We start from the raw sequence: 20,258 nt of genomic DNA, 5'->3' as shown, positions 1-20,258 counted from the left end.
TTCATACAAGCCCAGTTGCTCTCTATCATCCTCACGATCTCCATTTTCAGAGGTAAGTTTCTGAACTCCCTCTCTTTAATTTAAGTACTCTTTATGAAATAGCTCGATTCTATCTTGTTCAGCATCATCAGAGGATTGAAAACCCTCTATCATCATCCATTTATCTTTCAGCATAGTCATTTAATTTAATTTTGAAATTTTAGGGTTCTTCACGATTTCTGGTAAATTAGTTAGATGTAGTTAATGATAGTTCATGTTAGTTACATATTTAGAATCGTGAGTGAATTTAGAACAAGTTTCATGTTTACATCGTTGCAAATGGTTGAGAAACGAGTAAGTTCAGAAATTCAAAAATGGAGAGCTTGAGGTTGAAGACGAAGATGGTGGTGGCGCGCAAAATTTGAATTCTCAGGGGAGAGTTTATTTTATTTTGAATGGTGTGCGTTTTATTAACGACTGAACAACTTGCCCTAGTGGCCACACATGCGCTCTTAGTCTCCTCATGCCCAAGGTCTGGGGTTCGAATCCCCCTCGCCCCAGACTTTTTGCTTCATTTATTTTTCAATGTTTTGCCACTTGTTTGAAAATATAATAAGTTGGATGTGCATCTTAAACAAACTGCGCGCGTAGCCCAGATGGTGGGTGTTTTGGCCAATGACTTGGAGGGCGTGAGTTCAACCCCTCTAGGTGACAAAACCATTTTTTTTATCACTTTTCACACTAAATTTCTTCACAACTTCACACAATTAATTCACCTATCAAAATAAATCATTTTCACTTCATTTTTCATACACCTATTATTTAATATATCTATTTTGTGAATAGTCAAAAAAATCATAAAAATATTATTTATTTCTTGAATTTTAATTAGGTTTAAAATAGTATGTTTTTAAGTGTTTTCTTAAATACTTTAAATATATATTATCACTTTATTTTAACCTAATCACTTTGTAAATAATTATGATAAAACCCTGATTGTTTAGGTCTTAATTAAGTAAAAATCTTTATTTTTACTTTAATTAAGTTGACTTTTATCAATTCTCAAAACTGTTTTCAATCTCTGATTAAATCAAATGATTAAGGCTTTCAAACAACAAAACCTTATATCATTTCAAATCATTTCCAACTGTTTTTATCACCAGTACTGCAAAGTACTGGGCCTCTAATAGAGTGTAAGTCCCAAAAACCTTCTCTTCTTAGCTTGTTTTCAAAACTGTATTTTCAAAATCTTCTTTCTGTTTTCAAAACATTCTTCTGGTATTTGAAGGGCATTATTCCCGGTGAAACTCTTCAGATACCTATGTGACCTTTGTCCATCTTCACTTCTTCTGTTTTCAAAAACCATTAACTGTTTATCATAAATATTCAACTGTCATCAACAAAACAACAAAAATTACTGTTGAGGCTCTGTACATACTTCTTCAATGGCCTCCACTCCATCCAGGTTAGGCTTTACAAGCTTTCAATTTACAGTCTTTATTTAAATTACTGTCAAATATAAACTGTGCATATATATATTAGTTTAGAACTACGTTTGAGTATAAACCTTAGGACAGTTAAACTATATATATATTATAGGAATATGACCTAGGATTGAGAATGTCTTCCCGGTAAGGCTCTTTCCTAATTAGAGATCTGTAGATCAAACCCCCAAGATGAATTATTCCCGGTGAAACATCTTGGTAAAAACCTTAGAATCCAAAAATATAGGACACATCCACCCAAAGAGGAATTATTCCCGGTGAAACCTCTTACCCATTTGCTTAGAGCCAAAATAAGTTCAAAACTACATAGCTTTCTCTTGTGCTATAACAAGGACCCTCGATTAGCCTCCTCTTGGGCTTTGTACAAGGACCCACAGGCTTCTTAAAAGCATTTCCAGCTTCCTCTTGAGCTTGTATACAAGGACCCATCAGGTTTCTTATAAACATAGGAACAGGTCTTTAGTCACCTTTTAGCCTACCCTGGTGAGTTTCTTCCAATTTAAACCAGACTTTAAACAAGCTAAGTTTGTCTCAATTTTGCATTGAGTACACTTTTTGGAATGAGAGACATGGACAGTCTCTGTCACCCTTATCTTCATCAATCTTCCTTAGCAGAGTCTAGGATCCATGTTTGATCACCCTCAGCATTGAGTCAGCCTTCATCTTGGGCTTTAAACAAGAAGTCTCCACTAGATAATCTTTCTGCCATTCAAAATGTCAAAATCCCCTGGAAAGGGTTAGCCTCCAACATCTGTCTAAAATGTCAAAACCCCTGGAAAGGGTTAGCCTCCAACATCTGTCTAAAATGTCAAAACCCCTGGAAAGGGTTAGCCTCCAACATCTGTCTAAAATGTCAAAAACCCCTGGAAAGGGTTAGCCTCCAACATCTGTCTAAAATGTCAAAATCCCTGGAAAGGGTTAGCCTCCAACATCTGTCTAAAATAAAATCCCTGGAAAGGGTTAGCTTCCACACATTTCTTCATTTTAATAAAAATCCCCTGGAAAGGGTTAGCCTCCAAAGTCAATTAATAAAAAGTCAAAAAATAAAGATTCATTTCTCTTAGGAGATAATTTCCCCAAAAGAGTCAAAACCCCTGGAAAGGGTCAGCCTCCAAAAACATGATAAAAGTCAGTCTTTTAATAGACAAATTCACCAGCTGAGTCAAAATCCCTGGAAAGGGTTAGCTTCCAAAGAAAAACAGTCTTTTTAAATCTCCAGTAGAGTTAAAACCAACAAAAACAGTTAGCCTCAACCTTGGGCTTCATACAAGGCACCAAACAATAAAACTCCCCTGTCAAGAGTCAGCCTCAACCTTGGGCATTGTACAAGGCAGATAATAGAGTCTCCCCAGTGAGTTCTTCATCATTCAGTAGCCACAACCTTGGGCTTTGTACAAGGCAGATAAACCATACTTTCATGTGTCAAAGATTCCTAACACTTAGGATCTTTCCCCATATAGTCATCCATACTCAATTCATTTATTTAAGAGTCCGCCACAACCTTGGGCTTTGTACAAGGCAGAAAATAATGTTTTTCATAGCTAGAGTCAGCCACAACCTTGGGCTTTGTACAAGGCACATAAATAGAGTCTCCCTCAGTAGAGTCAGCCTCAATTCTGGGCTTTGTACAGAACACCAAATAAAATCCATCAAATAAACACTCTCCAAATAGAGTCAGCCTCAATTCTGGGCTTTGTACAGAACACTAAAATACCCTGTAATTAATCCTCAATGGAGTCATCTCCCAGAGTCAATAATATTAATTAATCAATCAAAAAGCCTCAAGCTTGGGCCTCATACAAGCCAGTTAAATTCAAATCTTTTATACAGTAGATAGACATAGCTTATCTCTATAGAGAGATATTTTTACTACTCTACCACATTCAAACAAACAAACATTTCAATTTCAATTTCAATCAAAGTCTCCCATTTAGGACTCTGAAAGACATGCTCTGGCACATCCCCAGACTTGTACACTTTCCCTAATTTGGACGAGCATCTTTCTTTCATTTAAGAGGCATCTGACTGGCATACTTGCACACACACAAGTAAGGTCCCCCTCTTGAATGAAATGAATTCAGTTATTCTGTCACTCTTTCAAAATGTTTGTGGTAGAATAGTACAAATACCTCTCTGTAGAGATGGTTTCATGTCTCTTTACTGTAAACAGAGATTTAATTCCAAGCTTCAACCTTGAGCTTCAAGCAAGGCACCAAAAACAAGTAATTTCCCTAGTTAGTTCCCCGAACTACATTAAGCTCTGACTTCCACTAGGGATATGTAGGCATGAGGTTCACAAGGAATCTCAGCGAGCTAATAAAATACCAAAAATAGTCAGTCTGTCTATCTGTCTGTCTTTCTTTAATCAATTAAATTCTCTCTCCTAACACAAAGGAGAAACTTTCCCAATCATTAGCAGCAAACACAATCACAATGACACAGAGAAGGTTCCTGTAGAGTACTACAGATATGTAGGGTGTTTAAACACTTCCCTATGTATAACCGACCCCCCGGACTCCAGAATTTCTAGTCTAGGTGAAATCCCCACACTTAGCAAACTCCTAGGGTTTAGTTGAGATCTTTTTTCCCCTTTCCTACTCGTAGGACAATAAGAAAGTTCGTGTGATATCGTAGGAAGAACTGAAATAAAATTCATCCCACCACGGGCGCATTCTCCTTCCAAATTTCGCGTGAAGGGTTTAGCGTGCCGTCCTCCCAAGTGAAACGGGGAGGTAAAAGAAAACGACACCACAGACTCACCCTTACATGTTGTCATTTTCAGATTGAGGAGTAGCGGCATTAGTGCTTGGTGAGGATGACTCGTAGAGTTTATCCGTTTATGTTGGGTCGTGTCGGTCATGCTCTGATCTGTAACATTGGGGAACGATTTAGAGTTTTTATGAGATTACTCCATTTTATTTGGTGTTGGATTATATTTCCATTTGGTTGTATTTGATGATGTTTCTTATTCCGCTGCGATAAACATGATTATGTTTTGGTGAACCGTTTCCTAATGAAGCATGACTTTGACCTTAGTTGAATTATCTATTTTAAATAATTGTGGCACCCTTGTGTGTATGTTTTTACTCTGATTATTTATTTAAAATCCGCGGGGATTAGAAGGGTGTTACACGCAGCGCTTGTGATCTTTGTCGATTGATATCCTAACCCCAGGCGATCCTTCTTCTCTCGGATTTTTGGTACTTTGCCCCAGCCTTCCACACTCAAGTCTTGTGGGTCTCTCCAGGATGTCACCGCCCTTCGTATCTTCTCTACAGGTAATGTGATAGCAGTTGCAATTTCTAGCGCTTGGAATGCAGTTTCTAATGCCTCTTCTCCAACCTCGATGTATTTGTATGAATCCAGGTTACTGACAAATATATCCTCTTCCCCATTGACGGTTACTGTAGAGTTTCTGTCCACAAATTTTATCTTCTGATGGAGGGTGGAGGTGACTGCCCCAGCTGCGTGAATCCAAGGACGTCCCAATAGGCAAGTGTAAGCTGGTTCAATCTCCATCACTTGGAAATTGATACAGAAGGTGTGAGGACCCACCGTAACAGGGAGGTCTACTTCTCCGAACACTGGACTTTGCGATCCGTCGAAGGATTTAACTACCAGACGGCTTGGTCTAACTATTAGGCCTTCCAAAGCTATTTTATCGAGGGTGGCTTTTGGCATCACATTTAGCGATGAGCCTGTATCAATCAGAACCCTAGATAGATGAGCTTTCCCACATTGTATCGAGATGTGCAAGGCTTTGTTGTGCTCTTTTCCTTGTGGGGGTAGCTCATGATCACTGAACCCTAGACATGCCCCAGCAGTGAGATTGGCCACCATCCCATCGAACTGATTTACAGTGATGTCATTAGTTACATGGGCGGCATTTAGAATCTTCATCAAGGCATCTCGATGCTTCTCGGAGTGTACCAATAGTGAGAGGAGCGATATTTTAAATGGTGTCTGTTGTAACAGATCCACCACCCTATAATCACTCTTCTTGATCAGAGCCATAAATTCCTCGGCATCCTTGTCAGTGGCTCCCTTATCCTTGGGTATGCCTTCTACAGTTGGTGTTACAGCAGTTTGATTATTGGCTTGCGCCAAGTTTTCGTTAGATTGTGTATCTTTGAATATGCAACCGCTACGAGTCATGCCCCCAGGCCCAACAATGTTTGACACGGCGGTATTGGTACCAGAATTGTATTCCCAAGGAACTGCTTTCATTTTGTCCGCAGGGTATGGAGCTCTGATCGGGATGATCCTAGTGTGCCCTTGTGTGGGTATCAGCAATGGTGCCTTAGAACAGGGGATAATTAATGGCTTCCTTGCCCCCTGAGTGGGTATTATCAATGGCTCGTTCCTATCTGGCATGGCCACATATTCCTCTTCAGGATGTTCTTTCAGCTGAATCAGTCCTTGGTCCATGAGCCTCTGTAGAGTGTCCTTAAAAGCTTTGTTATGTTCTAGGATGAACCCCTTTGCGAGTAGATACCTCTTAAGGGCATCTATGGGGGAGCTCCGTTGTTGAACTAACTCTTGCTCAGTAACGACCTTGATTGCACTGACTGTGCCATCATGATGAGGCATGGGATTTGTCTTCACATTAGGTTTATCAAAGGCGATTGCCCCTGACTCTATCAAGTCCTGAACCTTGTGTCTGAAAGCCCAGCATTTTTCCAATGTGTGTCCGGGAGAGTTAGCATGGTATTCGCACCTTTCATTAGGGTTGAATCTGGGCGAAGCCTTTTCGGGAAGGGGAGGTGGCATTGGTTTAAGCTCCACTAATGACTCGCTCATCAAATATTTCAGTATCTCGTTTCTGGAAGTGGGCAACGGATCAAATCTCCTTTGAGGACCTTGGAACCTGTTTTGTTGGGGTGGAAATGACATGGGAGGTCTAGATTCTTGGTGCACTACTGCATTGGTCTCCCCTTCCTTCTTTTTAGTGAAGGTTGAGGTGGGCCTCTTTGAGTGATAAGAATTAGATGATGCTCCTTGTATCTTCCCATTTTTTATTCCGTTTTCGATTCTTTCTCTGATGACCACTAGATCTGAGAATCCTGAGGATACACTTCCGATCATCTTATCGTAGTATGGTCCTTGCAAAGTACTCATGAACATGTCTACCAACTCCTTTTCCAGCAAGGGAGGTTGGACTCGAGAGGCCATCTCTCTCCATCTTTGGGCATACTCCTTGAAGGATTCCTCCTTTTTTTGCGACAGATTTTGCAATTGCATCCGGTTGGGTGCCATATCCAAGTTGTACTTGTATTGTTTCAAGAATGTGTTAGCAAGGTCGTTCCAGCTCCGGATGTTTGCCTTCTCTAATTGCATATACCAGTCGACAGATGCCCCACTTAGACTGTCTTGAAAGAAATGCATCATCAGTTTTTTATCGTGGGCGTAAGCAGCCATTTTTCTGACGTACATGCGTAGATGACTTCTTGGGCATGTAAGTCCTTTATACTTTTCGAAGTTGGGGACCTTGAACTTATGGGGAATAGTCAAGTCTGGTACCAAGCTCATCTCATAAGTGTACACATCAAAGACGTCATATCCTTCTACTGCCTTTAGCCTTTCTTCCAGCGCTTTGATCAGTCCGCTATTCCTAGAATTCTCTTCGAAATCAAGGTGAGTTTACTTATATTGAGGCACCTGATTAGTATCATCCATGTCCCCATATTGTAAATCTATGTAGTCCTCATCCTTAGGCGGATTGTTAGCAGGGATGCGAACAGTGCGAGGTGCCCCTTCCTTCTGAGTGGTGGGAATGAATCCTTCATGGGAAGCTTCTCCCTCTTCATGGGTTCTGATAATTCTCTTAGAGGAGTGGGCATTTGACTTGTGAGGGTCAAAGCCTCGAACAAATCCTAACAACGGGTTGCCATCGTCCGGCATTTCTTCATACTGACCCTGAACTTCCTTAGCTTTTTCTTGTTTGTCTCTGAGGTCTTTCATGAAACTCAGCATCTGAGTCATTCCTCCCTTAATTTCCTCCACAATACCTTTCAGTTGGCTTACTTCTTCGTGAAGGGCGGCTTGATTCTGCTCTAGCTGTTCCATTGCTTTCTTCTTCTGAGACCGGGTTTGATATGGTGGTGCGGTTGCATGGTTGTCTTCTCCAATGGTGTGACTTCACACCGGAAATAAAGATAGTTTTTTTCTTAATATTTTGAAAGTAAATATGGTATGCATGCTATGAATGTTATGCTTATGCTATGTTCATGTCTTATCCACATTATTATATTATATTATATATATATATATATATATATATATATATATTTAAAAATAATCCTTTGGTGAATATTATAGGAACAATGAGTAATGCGGAAATAAACACACTTTATTAATTGAAAAATTAAAAGAAATACCACTTCATTGTTGGTTTACAAATAGAAATAGAAACTGAAAAATTAAAATACTTAAAATAAAAGCAACAAGGAAAAAGAATAAAATCTAAGAACGCCTTTGGATATCCGCTTTGAACTTGTCCACCATATCTCTACAAAGCTCTATGAACTCTTTTACTACTTCGGGAAGGATGATGGGAGAAGATTCCGCTTTCTCCAAACTCTTTGGAATGTCTTGGATCAAGTCATTACACAAGAAGACTAGCTTATCATAATTATCGCGACATTTTTCATAGTCTTCAAGCATCTTAGGAACCATGCTCACATGTTCACTTGCCGTAGAAACAATTGTAAATTGTCTCCTCCAATAATCTCTTTCATCCATTGTTTCCTCATATATTTCTCTTTGCCTTATGAATACTTGTCTAAGTGCGGCCATGGCTAGAAGTGCTCTATGTGCTCATTGGTGCGCTGTAAAAGTGCCTCTTCCGTGGTCAATCTTCTTGTGCGCTCTTCTTGTCCAAATTTGCGAGCTTCTTGAAGATCATACTTGAGGTTCCTTATTTCCTCTTCTTGATCCTTAGTCCTATCAGTTAATTCCAAGACTACGGTTTCTAAATTTTTCTCAGATTCTGCTTTGTCATGGGAACCTTTCTCATAATACCTTCTCCACTTTGAAATTTCCATATTTGCTTGCTCCAACCTTTCATTATGTGCTACTAAATTAAAATTAGCACTTAGAACACCTTATGTTGCACGCTTTCTTTTACCCCTTTGTCGATCGCTCTCTTCCTTCATTGCTTGAAGCTCTTGGTTCTTCTCTTTAAGGTCAAAGCGTAGTTGGCTCCTTTCGTTGGTAAGTTGATGTAAATCAAGCTCTAATTTTTATTTTTCCTTTCGGGACGCCTCTAGGGCAGCCCTGATCCCTTCTATCTCTTCGATGAATAGAGGAACTGGATTAGGAGAATCAGGCTTGTATGCGGGATCCACAACAAAAGGAAGCAAAATTTTTCCAACTCTTTCTTGAACCCATTTAGTGTAAGGTTCTATAGCAATCACATTCTTTGGCCCAAAATCCTTTGCTTAGACATGCTTCCAAGCTTGAATTACCTTCTTCAATGTTCTTGGTTCACCTTTTCCGTTGTCATGCAAAAGTAATTCTTCCACTTGTTGTTTGGAAGGCTCACAATCCATAGAATGGCCTAATTGGCGCAATGCTAACACGGGGTTATAATTAATACAACCTAAAGTTCCCATTAAAGGCACATTGTTGAATTCTCCACATTTGTAAATAATCTTATCGGAATTTAATTTCTTTGCATACCATAAGATAGAATCTGCTTTGAGAGCTCTCAATTTTTGAGACCAATCATATCTAGTCAAATCTTTAATCAAACAACTAGCCTTGTAAAGATGAGAAGTCAACCAAGAGTATAATAAGTGAACGCAACAAAATAGCATCCCTCTTTTCTTTTCACACCGAATATGGATAGCATAGTAAATATTAGCAAGGATGGTGGGAGTTGGGTCCTTATCAAAAATCCTAAAAGATGTGAAAGCATGAATCGCGACAGGATCAATATAATCAACATTTTTAGGTAATAAAACAACACCAAAAATTAGGAGAGCCAAAAAATATCCACAAGTGTCCCATTGTTTCTTTTGAGCATAGCTCAAAGCTTGAGTTTCTAAGTAAGATCTTTTGATCCCATGTACATCTCCATCAGTTTTATAATTAGATTTCAAATCTGTAGCGGATACTCCCAAAGCTTTTGCCAAATTTGAAAAGTCAACTTCTTTACCAACCCCTGTGTAAAATTCCTTTTTAGTCCTTGAAAATCCTAGCATAGCATCCATCTCCTCCAAAGTTGGAGCCAATTGAAAATCTTGGAAAGTAAAACACCTAAGTGGCGGATCATAGAATTGAACCAAAGCGGTGATAGCTTCCTCTTGAACTTTTACCCTTAGCAAATCCAAGATATTTCCATAGCGAATTACAAACCTATCCAAAGCACTTGATGGCAATTTTTCTTTGATTATTTTCAGCTTCTTGATGTCTGGAGTAGAAACAGCAAAGTGGATAATGGGCTTCTTAGTACTCATCCTTCCTGAACATTCACCAATAGAATATATTTTTATTTTTTCTTTTTTTTTCTGTGGATAAGACATGATAAAATGCATATGATGGATGATGCATGCAAACATAAAAAAATATAAAAAAATAATAAACAAATAATAACAACACACATATATATATATAGCACATAATCACATAGGCCCTAGGTTCATAGGTTTGACGTAGCGGCTCTAGGGAGCCTACCCTTCCCATGGGTATGTTCTATAAGGTCTCATGGGGCCGTTCGTAGCCTCCGAGACTTTTTGTCTCTTTGGATTTTAGAACAACTCATTTTATCCATGAGGTTCGAATTTTTGGGGTAGGTTCTCGGAGAGATCAGCTAAATACCCAGTCCTGCCCTTAACAAAGTCAAGCCTTGTTTTGGACATTTCTGAATATTTAACCCACTCCGAGTGGAGTTATCAATGAGACTCGTAGGCGATTCAAGTCCCCCCTGGTCTCAAGGATAACTCCCACACTTAGGTTTTAACACGAATATATAACCCAGCAATGCATATATAATATAACAATTAGGCAATTAAATACAAATATATTAACATAAACGATTGAATATTTTTAGGCAAAAATAAATAAAAACAACCAAAAAAACAAACACAAACCCTAAAAATGGAAAATTAGCTAAACCCTAAAAATTTGCCAAAACCTAAACCCCGCCAAAATCTAAACCCTGCCAAAACCTATAGGAGCATAGTATTCACCATTAAGCGTTGTCCCCAGCAGAGTCGCCAGCTGTAGCAACCTGCCCTAAAAATTAAATTTATTTAGAGTCGCCACCTATTCTACCAGGGCGAATAGGAAACTCCACGAAGTTATAGAGATCGGGGTAAGATACTATATTCAGGTCGAGGGAAGGTATTAGGCACCTTCAACCCTTTCCTAAGGTTTGCGTTATAAAGCTAAGGTTTATGGTTAAACATAAAGAAAAGTGACAGAAAGTTAATAGGGCTAAGACAAATATTTGAACATGATTAGAGTTTTAAGGAGGGGGACTCGCCTTGTTGCCAAGTGCCTACGTATCTCCTTAGGGAGAATCAGAGTCAACGTAGTTCGAGGGAATGGTTGTACGCCTTTAGAATTTGATATGATATGGTTTGAAGGCTTTTTGAATTGCCTTATCGTAGTTATGATAATTCGTAGTTTTTTGAAAAAGTGTTTTAAGATTTGGACGTACAACCATGATTATTAATATGTACTATTAATCGCAATGATCAATAGATTTGATCACCATAATTAATAGATTAATAGCGTATTATTACCAATTCTAATTGATAGGTTCAATTATCACTAATAACAAATAAACATGTTTTATAGAATTAATTATTTAATTTTTATCATTATCCCTCGTAATCAATAGATTCGATTATAAATAATAATGAATTTTTAGAGGAAAATAGGCTAATCATCGCAACCAATAAGATGATTGAAACCCTTTAGCCAAATAAAACTTATTTTTATTTTAATTAATCAAATATTCAAGAAATCGATTATTACCCATCACGATTAATAGATTTAATTGGAACGAATAATGAATTAAGTTTTAACATTTATAATATTTTAATTTAATGAAAATAATTTAAATTTATTATTACATAAATAAATGTAAAAAAGTAATTAAATAAATATTTGAATAATTAAAAATGAAGTAGTAATTTTAGGGTTTAGATTCAGTATGGCAGACTTGGAGGTTTATGGTATAGGGATTAGGCCTGGGTGCGTTAGATCTAAAGGGTTTGAAGATCCAATGGCCAAATCCAATGGCCAGATCTGGACACATTTACAAATTTGTCTTTGCATCTTTTAAAAGTAAAAAATAGAAAATCGCATTTTCATTGCATTTCATACATTTTTAGCGCCTTAAGCGTCTTTTTGAATTATTTTACTGTCTTCAGAAAAATTGGTTCTACAGGTAAACCGGTAAAAAACGATTCAACATTGTACAAAAATTAGAAAGAAAATATTTCGAGTTTTGACCTTTAATTGTCTGCTTTGTGAATCTACATTTCACGTAGATCATGTTTGTGTGCTCGCTTTATTTTTTCGGTGTAGTTCGTAGTCGCTTTTTATCGTCAGTGTCTATTTAACCAGGTATTTTAATATTCGATTTTGATTATTTGTAGTTTTTTTTATTAATCTTTGTTGCATGTAGTTTCTTTTAATATATTCATTTTCTTTTTTCGATTAATTAGGAGTCTATTTTTTATCGTTTTTCGTTATTTTCGGTCCCTTTTTTTATTCAGAAAAACATAAAATTAAAATATTTTCTTCTTGATTTTATTTTATTATTTTAGTTTGTATTATTTTCATCATTTATACTAACTTTTTATTATTATTAGTTGTATTTGTTATTATAGAAGAAATACATGTTTTATGCCCAACTTTGAGGCCATTTGCAATCAAAGTTGCAAAACTCAAATCATTTCTCTACAAATCTTTTTTGTAGCCTATATTGCTTCTAAATATCTCCATAATTTAATCTTTACACCATTAATTGAAGTATTATCCAAGTGGTTAAGTGTTTTTCCATTAAATCATTTCATTTTTACACTAAAGGCACCATTGTCATTTTGGAAAAGTCACTTTAATCACAAAACTTTATGCATTGAGCCCATTCTTTGTTGCTTCTAACTTTGAAACATCAAAAAACCAACAAGCAATCATCTAATAGTATAAGAGTCACCCTACTGTTCATGAATAAAGCTTGCCAAAGTTCATGGAAACCATAACTTTCACTTTTCTTCACAAAAAGCAACCTAACACCATTTGAATTTGGTACACTTTTTTTATTATATTTTTCCTCCACAAATCACAAAATTTCCCTATAAATAGAGGCCCTTGCCTCTTGTTTCAAGGACACACAAAAAATCTCCCAACTCACTTCCTCACTTGAAAGCTCCAAAATTCCATTTTTTTCATAAACTTGTGATTTTTGAGTTCCAAGCAATTTCTATGCAAACTAAGGCAAAACTCTTCATTTCTTCTATTAATTATTTTATTTCAAGTTATTAAATAGGTAGACTCTTATGTTTATTCTTTATTTAATTTTATTTCATTGTTACTCTTGTTTTGTTTATTTAGTACTTAGTCATCACCATTTTTATGAAAAGCTCAATTGATTTTAAATCAAGAGTTGAAAAGTGTTTTTGAACCTCCATCTCCATCTTCTTCTTTTTATTTTTTTGGATCAATTGGACTTTGATGATTCATATTGTTCAATTAGGTATGGATTAAGGCTTGATGAACTTTCATCATTTCAAATCTACTTTAAGGTGATCATGAGATTACTTTGAGTACTTTGAGATGGTGATAAGTCTGTCCTAAGGCCTTAAGAAATGTTTGATTGATGTAATAATCTCATAAGCTTCCTCGACTTAGGTCTTAATCCACTCATGTTTACACTTACCTTATTTTGTACTAACTTTTACTTTTAACGCAATTTATGTTTCCGCAATTTATTTTTCCGCTCTTTATATCATGCTCTTTATTTTATATTCTTTACTTTCCATTGCATTTTATCTTTACATCATTTGTCTTTTGCTCACTTGAGCTCTTATTATTTTTCTATTTCTTTTTGTCTTTTCATTTTCCTTTTGGTTTACTTTATTTATTTATTTATCATTTATGATTTCATTTAGTTTTAATACAATATAAAAAATCCAAAAAATACTTTATTTATTTAATCAAGTCTTAACTTTATTTTATCTTATGTATTAAATAAAAAACAAAAATATGTTTGTTGTTTAAATCATTTAGGTCTTGTTGAAAGTTTGTGTGGTCTAATTTCTTGATAAACTCTTGATGCCATGATACCATAATTAACTTGCTTATTTGAGTTTGATTTTAGTTTCCTTGGGGTTTATACCATGTTTAAGTGAAGATTAATACCATGAAGATGTTTGATTCAAATTGTTTTATACTTAGTAAATGATTAATATTTATACATTTATATTTAATATCTTCAAAAAATCATTAAAAAATATGTTTTCTTTAAATTAATTGGTATAAATTTTTAATACTTGTTAATATAATCTTTTGATAAAATGTTGATATTAGTGTCATACCATTGGAATGTCTTTGTCTTTTGTTGTTCATACCATGAATTAATTAGACTTTATTCTTTTTCAAATGACTAAAGCATGATTAGAATGTGAAACTTTTGTCTTTAAAACCCTGATTTAAATCTTTGATCTTTAGCTTTTCCATGTCAATATAACTTGTTTCTTTGATCATTGTCTTTATTTATGTACATATACTTGTTGATTTTTATCCTTGTACATTTGTACTTTATCCATTGTACATATACATTGTGTATTAACCATATTGCATAAGATATTTATCCATCCATCAATGATACATGAAATGATTTCCAAGGTATTGATTGCTTAAGTTGTTGTTGAAAAATCCAAAGAAAAAGGAATGGTATTGACTAAAATTGTCAAGGTACTCAACCTCTTTTCCAATCTCTTTTATCTTTGTACTTAGTATTGTTAAATATTTGTACTTGTTTTTTTAAAATGGTTTTTTATTGTTAAAACTCAACCAATCCCCCTTTTTAAAACTTTGGCACTAACAGAAGAATTATTCCCGGTGAAACTACTGTTAGAACAAGATTTGTTCTAATCAATATTCTTAGTTTTGATGATAACAAGGATATGAATTTTGTGTGAGATAATGTGGTACTCTAATACATTGCAATTTCCTTTTCAGGAAATATATAAAGAGTATGCCCAAATCAGCGCTCAGAAGCTTTGACTCAGAAGGTTCAGCATGCAACATCAGAACATGGTCTGGCAAGACATCAGAAGATGGTCGAAGCAGAATCAGAACATGGGTCTATGGAAGCATCAGAAGAACTTGAGATCAGAAGCAGAAGCACTGAAGTTCTCATGGTATCACGCTCAGAAGCACTTCAAGGTCAGAAGACAAGAAGATGATTTGCACCAAGCTGTTTGACTCTGATGATATTCAAACGTTGTATACACAAACATCAGATCAGAAGAAAGTACAGGTGGCAGGCTACGCTGACTGACAAAAGGAACGTTGGAAGCTATTAAAGGCAACGTCAGTAGACACAGCGTGAACAAGGCTCGAGGTAGTTGACAAAAGCGTGAAACATTAAATGCAATGCTGTACGGAATACGCAAAGCATTAAATGCTCCCAACGGTCATCTTCTCAAGTGCCTATAAATATGAAGTTCTGATGAGAAGCAAGGTTACCAATTCTAGACGATTTCTGTGAATATTAACTTGCTGAAACGCTGTTCAAATCAAAGCTCTCAAACTTCATCTTCATTAAAGCTCACTACATTGCTGCTGTAATATATTAGTAAGATTAAGCTTAAACGTTAAGAGAAATATCACTGTTGTGATTATAGCTTTTCAGAAGCATTTCTAATACTCTTAGAATTGATTACATTAATTTGTAAGTAACTAGAGTGATCAAGTGTTGATCAGGATACTCTAGGAAGTCTTAGCTTGTGTCTAAGCAGTTGTAATTAGAGTGATCACGTGGTGGTCAGGATACTCTAAGAAAGTCTTAGCTTGTGCCTAAGCATTTGTTCCTAGAGTGATCAGGTTGTGATTAGGATACTCTAGAAGACTTAGTCGTGGGCTAAGTGGAAAACCATTGTAATCTGTTGCGATTAGTGGATTAAATCCTCAGGTGAGGTAAATCACTCCGTGGGGGTGGACTGGAGTAGTTTAGTTAACAACGAACCAGGATAAAAATAACTGTGCAAATTGTTTTTATCGTTCAAATTTTTAGACTACACTTATTCAAACCCCCCCTTTCTAAGTGTTTTTCTATCCTTCAATTGGCAACAGAGCGCCGGTTCTAAGGTGCAAGCACTTAACCGTGTTTAGAAAAGATTCAGGAAGAGAAAAATGCTTCAGTAAAAGATGGCTGGTGAAATTCCAACAGATCCACCTGCATCTACATCTGGCTCTGCTGAGCAATACAATGGTAACAATGGTTATACTAGACCACCAGTATTTGATGGTGAAAACTTTGAATACTGGAAAGATAAACTGGAAAGTTACTTCCTTGGTCTAGATGGTGAATTATGGGATCTTCTGATGGATGGTTACAAACATCCAGTGAAAGCCAGTGGCGTAAGGCTTACAAGGCAAGAAATGGATGATGATCAAAAGAAGCTTTTCAAGAATCATCATAAATGTAGGACTGTTTTGCTGAATGCTATCTCTCATGCTGAGTATGAGAAGATATCTAACAAGGAAACTGCCCATGATATATATGAGTCATTGAAAATGACTCATGAGGGAAATGCTCAAGTCAAGGAGACTAAAGCTCTTGCTCTAATCCAGAAATATGAAGCCTTCAAGATGGAGGATGATGAAGATATTGAGAAGATGTTCTCAAGATTTCAAACTCTAACTGCTGGATTGAGAGTTCTGGATAAAGGCTACACCAAGGCTGATCATGTAAAGAAGATCATCAGGAGCTTACCCAGAAGATGGGGTCCAATGGTGACTGCATTCAAGATTGCCAAGAATCTGAATGAAGTTTCGTTGGAAGAGCTTATCAGTGCCTTGAGAAGCCATGAAATAGAGATGGATGCAAACGAGCCTCAGAAGAAAGGTAAGTCTATTGCATTAAAATCTAATGTTAAAAAATGCACTAACGCTTTTCAGGCTAGAGAAGAAGATCCTGAAGAATCAGAATCTGAAGAAGAAGATGAACTGTCCATGATCTCCAGAAGGGTAAACCAACTCTGGAAGAGCAAGCAAAGGAAGTTCAGAGGCTTCAGAAGCTCAAAGAGATTTGAACGAGGAGAATCTTCTGGTGACAGAAGATCTGACAAGAAAAAGGTTGTCTGCTATGAGTGCAATGAGCCTGGACATTACAAGAACGAGTGTCCAAAACTTCAGAAGGAGAATCCCAAGAAGAAGTTTCATAAGAAGAAAGGTCTTATGGCAACATGGGATGATTCTGAATCTGAATCTGAATCAGACTCTGAAGGAGAGCAGGCCAACTTCGCGCTGATGGCTACAGAAGATGATGGATCAGAATCTAAATCAGAATCAGATTCTGAAGAGGTATTTTCTGAACTATCTAGAGAAGAGTTAGTTTCCAGTTTAACAGAACTTCTGGAACTCAAGGCTCGTCTTAGTATCAAATACAAAAAGCTGAAAAAGCAGTTTGAATTTGAAACTAAGAAGCTGGAATTGGAAAATTCTGAACTGAAGGAAAAAGCTTTAAATCTATCCAAAGATAGTGGATCCCCTTCTGAAACAGAAAAATCCATTCCTAGCATGAATCATATTCTGAAAGAATATGACTCGAGCTTCAGAAAGTTCTTATCTAGAAGTATTGGCAGAAGTCATCTTGCTTCTATGATATATGGTGTTTCTGGAAACAAGAGGTTTGGTTTTGGCTATGAGGGTGATACCTCACATAATTTTGAACCTGTTGATGATCTGAAGATCACATACAATCCATTGTATGATCAGTTCAAATATGGCCATGCTTATGATATTAGGCTCACTTCACATGCACAGAAGTTTAACACTGTTCACACCAAGAAGCATGTGACACATCCTAAGAAATATCATGCTGACAAACCTAAAGAATATCATGCTGTTCCTCCTGTTAAATATTTTGCTAAACCCAAGTTCAATCAGAACTTGGGGAGAACTAACAAGAAAGGACCCAAGAAATTGTGGGTACCTAAGGAAAAGATTATTCCTATTGCAGATATCCTTGGCTGCAAAGAAGGAAAAGCACAACATGTCATGGTACCTGGACTCTGGATGCTCGCGACACATGACAGGGAGAAGGTCTATGTTCCAAGACCTGGTGCTTAAATCTGCTGGAGAAGTGAAGTTTGGAGGAGATCAGAAGGGCAAAATTATTGGCTCAGGAACTATAAAGTCCGGTAACTCTCCTTCTATTTCTAATGTACTTCTTGTAGAAGGATTAACGCATAACTTATTGTCCATAAGTCAATTAAGTGACAATGGTTATGATATAATCTTCAATCAAAAGTCTTGCAAGGCTGTAAGTCAGAAGGATGGCTCAATCCTATTTACAGGCAAGAGAAAGAACAACATTTATAAGACAGATCTTCAGGATCTTAAGAATCAGAAGGTGACTTGTCTTATGTCTGTTTCTGAAGAGCAATGGGTCTGGCACAGAAGATTAGGACATGCTAGTTTGAGAAAGATTTCTCAGATTAACAAACTAAATCTTGTTAGAGGACTCCCTAATCTGAAATTCAAATCAGATGCTCTTTGTGAAGCATGTCAGAAGGGCAAGTTCTCCAGACCTGCATTCAAGTCTAAGAATGTTGTTTCTACCTCAAGGCCGTTAGACCTCTTGCACATTGATCTGTTTGGCCCAGTCAAAACAGCATCTGTCAGAGGGAAGAAATATGGGTTAGTCACCGTTGATGATTATAGCCGCTGGACATGGGTAAAGTTCTTGAAACACAAGGATGAGTCTCATTCAGTGTTCTTTGAATTCTGCACTCAGACCCAAACTGAGAAGGAGTGTAAAATCATAAAGGTCAGAAGTGATCATGGTGGTGAATTTGAGAACAAATTCTTTGAGGAGTTCTTCAAAGAAAATGGTATTGCCCATGATTTCTCTTGTCCTAGAACTCCACAGCAAAATGGAGTTGTAGAGCGAAAGAATAGGACTCTACAAGAAATGGCCAGAACCATGATCAACGAAACCAATATGGCTAAGCACTTCTGGGCAGAAGCAATAAACACTGCATGTTATATTCAGAATAGAATCTCTATAAGACCTATTCTAAATAAGACTCCTTATGAATTGTGGAAGAACAGAAAGCCCAACATTTCATATTTTCATCCTTTTGGATGTGTTTGTTTTATTCTGAATACTAAAGATCATCTTGGTAAGTTTGATTCTAAAGCACAAAAGTGTTTCCTTCTTGGATATTCTGAACGCTCTAAAGGCTACAGAGTATACAATACTGAAACATTGATTGTAGAAGAATCAATCAATATCAGGTTTGATGATAAGCTTGGTCTTGAAAAACCAAAGCAGTTTGAGAATTTTGCAGATTTTGATATTGATATATCAGAAGCAGTAGAACCAAGAAGCAAAGCTGCAGAAGCTGGCAGTCTCAGAAGCAGTGGATCAGAAGATCAAGTTGCTGCATCCTTAGAGAATCTCAGGATTTCTGAAGAGCCAACAGTCAGAAGATCACCTAGACTTGCTTCAGCTCATTCAGAAGATATGATCCTTGGGAAGAAAGATGATCCCATCAGAACAAGGGCATTCCTTAAGAACAATGCAGAATGTCAATTAGGTCTTGTTTCTTTGATCGAGCCAACTTCTGTTGATCAAGCTCTAGAAGATCCAGACTGGATAATTGCCATGCAAGAAGAACTCAATCAGTTTACAAGGAATGATGTATGGGACTTGGTTCCTAGACCAAAAGGATTTAACATCATCGGCACTAAGTGGGTATTCAGAAACAAGCTAAGCGAGAAGGGAGAAGTGGTAAGAAACAAAGCCAGACTGGTTGCTCAAGGTTATAGTCAGCAAGAAGGGATTGACTACATAGAAACCTTTGCACCAGTGGCCAGGTTAGAATCTATTCGTCTATTAATTTCTTTTGCCACTGAACATAACATCACTCTTTATCAGATGGATGTCAAGAGTGCCTTCTTAAATGGTTATATAGATGAAGAAGTTTATGTCCATTAACCTCCTGGTTTTGAAGACTCCAAGTCTCCAAATCATGTTTTTAAATTAAAGAAATCATTATACGGATTGAAGCAAGCTCCTAGAGCTTGGTATGAACGTTTAAGTTCTTTCCTTCTGGAAAATGGTTTCACTAGAGGAAAAGTGGACACTACTCTCTTTTGTAAAACCTTTAAAAAGGATATTTTAATATGTCAAATATATGTTGATGATTGTCGCACGCTCGCGAAAATGAACAGAGTCGCCACCAATATATTTATCCCATAAGGGAAAGGAATATCAGGAAACCTAAGATGAATAAGAACGAGGTCTTTCGACCAGAGATAGGGTACGGGAGTCGGTTACGCAAGGGGAAGGTGCTAGCACCCCTCACGCCCATCGTACTCGATGGTATCCACCTATGTTTATTGCTATCTAAAGGGTGTATAAATCTAAAGCTTAATCACTAAGGAATGCATGCAAATGAAAGAAAATGAAACACGGGGAAAATAAGGTTTATAAATAGTTGTGCTCGCTTAGGCCCCGCGACCTAATGCCTACGTATCCTTTTCAGGAATCAGAGCGCCGTAGTTCGGCTCTTTAGTTTTTGT

This window comes from Vicia villosa, unplaced genomic scaffold (assembly GCF_029867415.1).
Source record: "Vicia villosa cultivar HV-30 ecotype Madison, WI unplaced genomic scaffold, Vvil1.0 ctg.000101F_1_1_1, whole genome shotgun sequence".
NCBI lineage: Eukaryota > Viridiplantae > Streptophyta > Magnoliopsida > Fabales > Fabaceae > Vicia > Vicia villosa.
Note: the sequence above shows the minus strand (reverse complement) of the source record.